Genomic DNA, 7,731 nt, shown 5'->3' with positions numbered 1-7,731 from the left:
ATGTGTGCGTGTGCAGAGCCATATGTGTGCGTGTGCAGAGCCATATGTGTGCATGTGCGGTACAGAGCCATATGTGTGCATGTGCGGTACAGAGCCATATGTGTGCGGTGCAGAGCCATATGTGTGGGTGTGCAGAGCCATATGTGTGCGTGTGCAGAGCCATATGTGTGCGTGTTCGGTGCAGAGTCATGCGTGTTCGGTGCAGAGCCATATGTGTGCGTGTGCGGTGCAGAGCCATATGTGTGTGTGCGGTGCAGAGCCATATGTGTGCGTGTTCGGTGCAGAGCCATGCGTGTGCAGTGCAGAGCCATATGTGTGCGGTGCAGAGCCATATGTGTGCGGTGCAGAGCCATATGTGTGCGTGTGCGGTACAGAGCCATATGTGTGCGTGTTCGGTGCAGAGCCATGCGTGTGCGGTGCAGAGCCATATGTGTGCGTGTGCGGTGCAGAGCCATATGTGTGCGGTGCAGAGCCCGATGTGGGGCTGTTATTTGCAATGCTGTAGTGATACCAGGTCAGGTGCTGGGGAAGAATACTGACAGGGAATGTGTGTGCTGGGGGCGGGCAGAGGATGGGGCTGGACACTGGGGTGGGTGGTGACAGCTCTGACTGAGGTTTTGCACAGGAAGTGGTCATGTTTGCTGGATCTGAATGTAAACAAGGTGCTGCAGAGAATAAAGGGATAATTCAAGAGGAACAAAAGTTAGAAAACAAAAAATAATGTAAGTGTGATTTATATGACAATACAGCACAGATAAACTCAAAAAATTTTGTTAAGCTAATGACGGACAACTCCTTTAACTTTTCTTACCTATACTTGTATAAAATGTATCCGTTTTTTTTTATATTCATCTACATTTATAATTTTCTTACCTAGATCCTTTCTTACCTTTATTTGCCTATATTTTTACTTGCTTTTTTTGTTTTAATAACCTATAACGCCTCTATATTTCTCTTTTGTTACCTATACTTATCCTTTCTTACTTATACTTGTGCTTCTTTTCTGTACTTATCCTTTATGTATACTTACCTTTTCTTACCTTAACAGAGTGTTTATAAAGGAGGAGATCCTGGCCCTTGCTCTTCTCATCCTTCTTGCAGGAATGCGGGGCCAGGCGCAGCAGAGGGTTTCCTCTTCCTCGTCTATATTTGTGCTGCCTTTTTCTGAGACAGGTTCTTCCCGCACTATATAAAAACAAAAAAAACAAAAAAGTGAGCCGGAGTATGAGATGGTATACATGGAACTTGTGAGACCATGTTCACACTGGCCATGAGACAAAGAGAAACCAAGGAAAAAATTGTGAAAACATACCCTGCTGTAACTAAATAAAAGCATAGTGCATATAAACATAGGGTACTTAGTAAACACTGTTTTTGATCAAAAAAAGCATAAAGCTATCCCACCAAACATCAAGGTGTACCCAGTTGGGATAGTACCTACACTCTCTAATATTAAAACCTTACCATGGGTCTAAAATAGGCCTCAATGTGGCTAAGGGCTGAGAGTGACCGGGTCCCAACAGGACACACACAGTCAGGGGGATTCACAGAATTAAATGTCCAGCTCGCTGAGAAGGGGGCCACTCCCTGTTTGTACTGAATACAAAAAAACTACATAAAAACAAAAAAGTGAGCCGGAGTATGAGAGCCGGAGTATGAGACAAAGAGAAACCAAGGACATTTAATTCTGTGAATCCCCCTGACTGTGTGTGTCCTGTTGGGACCCGGTTACTCTCAGCCCTTATCCACATTGAGGCCTATTTTAGACCCATGGTAAGGTTTTAATATTAGAGAGTGTAGGTACTATCCCAACTGGGTACACCTTGACGTTTGGTGGGATAGCTTTATGCTTTTTTTGATCAAAAAAAGTGTTTACTAAGTACCCTATGTTTATATGCACTATGCTTTTATTTAGTTACAGCAGGGTATGTTTTCACAATTTTTTCCTTGGTTTCCCTCTTCCCGCACTATAGTAGTGACGATTTCTTCTGGAATATGCTCTGTCTCCTATAAACATAGTGAAGTAAAACTAAAGAATTTAAATGTCGCAATTTAGCTATTAAATATTTAGAGATACTATTACCAAGAGACATAAGCCTGACATAATCTCTTTATTTCCCCAAACGTCTCCAATTGGTACACGAAGACTCAAGATGGACAAGGATTGCTTTTACATGTGTGGTAGAAGTACAATCTTTAAAATTAACATCCTTCTTCGGATTCTGTATGTCTTTCAAGCTCTTCTGATTAGGGTTCCCTTGTCCTTCTTCAGGTGTCTTGCTTCCATTGAAACCATGTTCATATGGTCTGGTAAGCCCAGTACTGTAGGAGCAGAACCATATTCTATTATTCTAAAATATCAGGAGTGATAGCGTTGCCCGACTTCAGATCTTAATATATAGCCCCCCCACCTTTCTAGAATCCTAGATTGGTGTAGGAATGGTAGAGTGAAAGCCTGAGTTAGGATGGAGCAAAGCAAGTAGCAAGCCTACTCTTTGGCTGGACGTGTCCTTGGTGAAAGCCCTTAAAACTAATGCTATAATTGGGGCTGCTGTACTCATCCCACGATCCGTTCTCATATTTTACCACTATCTTACTCTGTGTTCCCTATTTTGGGTAATCCACTTTTCTCCTAGGGGTTACAGAACAAAGTATTTTGTGCCTGGCTAAAAGAAGGTGTCTTCTTTTGTGGCTGGATTTATTTGTCCTTTAAAGAAATACCATCTTGGCCTTTCTATTCCCTTATCCCTGAGAACCTGGAGAGTTGGTCAGCTTTCCCACTGTTTCCATTCACTCCCTTTTAGACTTTATTATAATAACAACAAGACACCTTTTGAGATTCCGTGTTTGGACATGGGCCCATTAAGACACACTTTATTCTTCCAATAATACTTGCTAATCGAGACCAACCTAACACCAATTTTCAAACCCAATTGGAAGGAGATTTGGGCTCTCTCTGACCAAGAATCATTGGAGACGTATCTTCACCTTAATGCATAACTTACCTATATGTTCCTGTTTACATGATGAGGCCAGGTAGAAAATACTCTCTCGGTGATATAGGGTCCCCACTCGCCTACACTCAATCTTTCCAAAAGCTAGTCCCCTGTGTCCCTTATGTTGGAGATGTGGGGAGGAGGAGGGTGATATGTTACACATTTTTTGGTCCTGCAGGTTTCTTTTTCTTTTTTGGGGGAAAGAGCAGCAAGTGATTCGTGAACTCACAAATCTCATTTCAGACCTGAACCCAGCTCTCGGTCTTATCTATGAATGTGACATCCCTCTAAAAGCATACAGGTATTCGATATTAAGACATTTAATTGTGACTACAAGAGCGTACATCCCTCTGCTCTGAAGGAAAGATACCGCTGTGGCAGTCTCCCTCTGGTTTACTAAAATAAATGAGGTGATGTTAATGGAGGAACTCTCTTCTATGAACCTACAAACCTGGTTTTAGTGGATGGATTTTAATTTGTTGAATGGCTAGCTGGTGTTTATCGGGGAGAACTGACCTGCACTCTTTGGGTCACACCTTTTGAACACCTATCTCTATTGTGTTCCCTCCCTTCCCTTACCCTATCCACTTTTCTTCTTTTGCTTTTCTATTTTTTTTTGCTTTTCTCTTTATTCTTCTTCCTTCTTTGTTAACTTTTATAACTGGATTGCTACACTCAGCATGGACAATTACGGTTATGTATTTTCATATCCTGCTCTTTAATGGTCAATTTGTATTATTGACCTACACAGCCTTCAGGATTTGAGTAATGCGTTAATGTCTGTTTTTGTTATTTCCCTTCCCTCAGCGTGTGCACACGGCTTTGTACCGCTCAGCATTTAGCTTTTGTGATGCCGAAGTGTGTGTGTGTCTTGGCTTCAGAGAGACTCACTGCGCATGATCGGAAGTTGTCCGCACTTCCAGTCATGTGCACTACTCTGATGCCGGGTGTATATGTCCCGGCTTCTGAGAGGTGTAGTACGGACAACGGACAACTTCCCATCATGCGCAGTGAGTCTCTATGAAGCCGGGACTCATACACCTGGCGTCACAAAAGCTCAATGCTCTGAGGTACAAAGCCATATGCATGCACAGCTTTGTATCAGGCTGCCGATGATGCTGGCTGTTGTAAATCATGTTATTGTGACACCACTGAGGCTTCAGTTGCCACAGGGTACTGCACCTCACTTAAGGTGCAGTACTCACCCTGGATCTAGAGGAGGTTGGTACTGGTTCCACCACACACCAAATCATCCACACAACCAGGTTGGCCTCTCCACTGGGGACGGGGTAGGGTCTTAAGGCAGTCACTAAACATGGGGGGAAGCCACCCACTAGCGACAGAGAACCGGGGGAGGGACAGCTACCAGGGGGAGTCAGGAGCAACATAACAGTCAGCGAGTTCTCCAGCAGGAGAGGAAAAGAGCAGTCGGGATTTACCTGTGGCTCTGGTGGGACGCAGGAGTCAATACGGTCACCGAGGGGAGAGCTTGATTGCTCCCTCGGGACCAGCGCTGAGAAGGGTGCAGAATCATAGGGTGGATCATTCTGCAGGCCAGGGGATTGCATGTCCCTCTGGCCCCCACAGTTCCCAGAGCACAGTGCTACACAGGGTCCGGGGTCGTGTTCCAAGGCAGGCCCCACAACGGACCCGTGGCACCTGCATACGGGATGGGAGTAAACACTTTTCAAGAACCGGGGTCCCCAAGAAGCTTCAGGCCACGGGGATCCAACATCAAGTGCAAGTAAGAAGGGCCCACCATCCACTGTACCGGTTCTGACCTCCAACGGATCCGAGATCGACTGTTGCCCATCACGACGGAGACAGGACTATGAGTAAACGAAACCTTGAACCCGCAGAGACTGTGCTAGAGTGGTGCTTTAATTAATTAATCAGTCTCAAACATTTGTGTTTGCTAGACTCTGCCCACAAAGCAGAAAACAACAAAACAATCAAACGAGCAAAGATAAAGACAAACTTCAATAAAGGCACAAATAGAAAAATGAATTAGATGCCAACAGAAAATGCACAAAACACACAAATGGTAGACAAAAAAAACAGGCACAAAGGCAATGAGAAATCGGAGCCTGTAACCTAGAGCCCATTGCCATGTGTAATGATTCTAGAGTTTAAAGGGAACCTTTCAGCAGATTTGGGGCCTATAAGCTGCGGCCACCACTACTGGGCTCTTATATACAGCATTGAAACATGCTGTATATAAGAACCCAGGCCGCTGTGGATAACATAAAAATGACTTTATAATACTTACCTAAACGGTCTCTGCGGTGGAGTTGGGTCATATGGGCGTCTCCGTTCACCGGTGGTGGCGCCTCCTCTTTCGCTATCTTCGTCCTCCTTCTTCTGAAGCCTGTGTGCATGATGCGTCCTACGTCATACACACTCGCCGGTCCCGCGCAGGCGCACTACAATACTTTGATCTGCCCCGCTCAGGGCAGATCAAAGTGCACCTGTGCAGAACCTCAATGCCGGCGAGTGTGTATGACGTAGGACGTGTCATGCACCCAAAGCTTCAAAAGAAGGAGGACAAAGATGGCCGAAACAGGAGGCGCCGGCACCGGAGAACGGAGACGCCCATATGACCCAACTCCTCCGCACCGGCCGTTAAGTCAGTATTATAAAGTATATAAAGTAATTTTTATATTCACAGCTGCCTGGGTTCTTATATATAGCATGTTAGAATGCTGTATTCAGTGTATCAACCCATATTCTATCCACCGCCATTAACTTCAAAACGGCGGCAGCTATAGGCATAGAAGTGGTGTCTAGGTATAGTAAAGTAGCTACCCAGTGAAACCACCTATAGCGCCACCTGATGGAAAACATCGGAGTTAGCATTTTTATTGCGAAAACTGAACGAGATAGAGAAAAAAAGTGAATTACAAAGTTGTAGGGAATCAATTCAATACGAATCGACATCTTGCATACAGAAATGCTATGATTAGAACGTGTAAAACTCTCAAGGCTGCGGATATGAAAGGATACCTCATGGAGACCTTCCTACAAGTCATTGGGTACGGTGGCTGCGTGGAGTGGCCTCCACGCTCACCTGACCTGACCTGACCCCATTGAACTTCTCTCTGTGAGGTCACATCAAACATGTGTATGCGACCCCTCCACCAACATTGCAGGACCTACGACGACGTATCACAGATGCTTGTGCAAATGTGTCACCTACCATATTGGACAACGTGCAGCAAGATACAGTATGCTGTCCAGAGTCCAGATGTTGAGTCCTGTGTCCACAGAGTTCAACATTTTAATGAATTTGTATTCCCAGACCCTGCGATGGCTCTGTGATCTGAAGTTGCCTTTTAATATGACAACTTTCATATGGTTTATGTTGTGTCCAGAAGCACAGAAATGTTTGGCCACAGGTAAATGGATTTTGTCTGTAATTGTGTGGCGGTGAGATCTCATTTTCGTCTACGGCCAGGCCCTCAGATATAATTGTATCTGTTCCAGCCCTGCAGACAGGGATGAACACTTAACCCATCTTAAAAACACATTTCTAAACCAAGGCTACCACCCCACCTCCATAGAAGTTCAGATCATTAGAGCAACAAGGACCCCTAGAAGTGAACTGCTTCAATACAAACAAAAAGAGGAAAATAGTTGAGTACCTCTGGTGGTGACATACAACCCACAGCTTGAGGTACTGAGAAGAACGGCCAAGAAACTTTACCACATTCTACACATGGATAACCGGTTAAAAATAATATTCAAAAGATCCTCCATTGCTGTGGTACAGGCAACCTCCTAATTTATGGAGCATCATGATCCGAAGTTCTATGCCCTCAGACACACCAAGAGGAACTTATCCTTGCAATGTAAAGAGCTGCAAAATCTGCATTCATGTAGAGACCAAAGACTGGATACAGATCCCTAACACACAGAAGAACTACAAAATTCCTGGGACATTCACATGTTCCTCTTCCAACGTGGTGTACTTAATCCTGTTCACTATATGTCCTATTGGGGGTCTCTATGTTGGAGAAACAGGACAGAGACTGAGAGCAAGGATGAGATCTCATCGCCACACAATTACAGACAAAAAAAATCCATTTACCTGTGGCCAAACATTTCTGTGCTTCAGGACACAACATAAACCATATGAAAGTTGTCATATTAAAAGGCAACTTCAGATCACAGAGCCATCGCAGGGTCTGGGAATACAAATTCATTAAAATGTTGAACTCTGTGGACACAGGACTCAACCTGTCAGAAGGATTTATGGCCCATTACAAAATCTGAGGAGTCTATTCCAGAGACTCACCAGACCTCTGATCCTACATGGATACTGGGACAATAAAACTCACACCACTAAGCAAAGCTAATTAAGGATTCACTTTCTAAGGGTACCTTCACACTTTAGCGATGCAGCAGCGATCCGACCAGCGATCTGACCTGGTCAGGATCGCTGCTGCATCGCTACATGGTCGCTGGTGAGCTGTCAAACAGGCAGATCTCACCAGCGACCAGTGAACAGCCCCCAGCCAGCAGCGACGTGCAAGCGACGCTGTGCTTGCACGGAGCCGCCGTCTGGAAGCTGCGGAGACTGGTAACTAAGGTAAACATCGGGTATGGTTACCCGATGTTTACATTAGTTACCAGTGTGAGCAGGGAGCAGGGAGCCGCGCACACTGAGCGCTGGCTCCTTGCTCTCCTAGCTGCATTACACATCGGGTTAATTAACCCGATGTGTAATGCAGCTACA

General features: G+C 45.0%; 1 long non-coding RNA gene across 1 annotated transcript in view; it reads right to left on the bottom strand.

The window, feature by feature from the left end:
• Positions 1–369: 369 nt before the first annotated feature.
• Positions 370–7,731, bottom strand: part of LOC142245989 (uncharacterized) — an 8,320-nt gene continuing 958 nt past the window's right edge. Inside the window, exon 3 of the long non-coding RNA XR_012724834.1 lies at positions 370–1,185. This is a non-coding gene — a long non-coding RNA (uncharacterized LOC142245989). The remainder of the gene's footprint in view (positions 1,186–7,731) is intronic.

Source organism: Anomaloglossus baeobatrachus, chromosome 7 (genome assembly GCF_048569485.1).
Source record: "Anomaloglossus baeobatrachus isolate aAnoBae1 chromosome 7, aAnoBae1.hap1, whole genome shotgun sequence".
Classification (NCBI taxonomy): domain Eukaryota; kingdom Metazoa; phylum Chordata; class Amphibia; order Anura; family Aromobatidae; genus Anomaloglossus; species Anomaloglossus baeobatrachus.
Note: the sequence above shows the minus strand (reverse complement) of the source record. Positions and strands in the feature narration are given on the sequence as shown.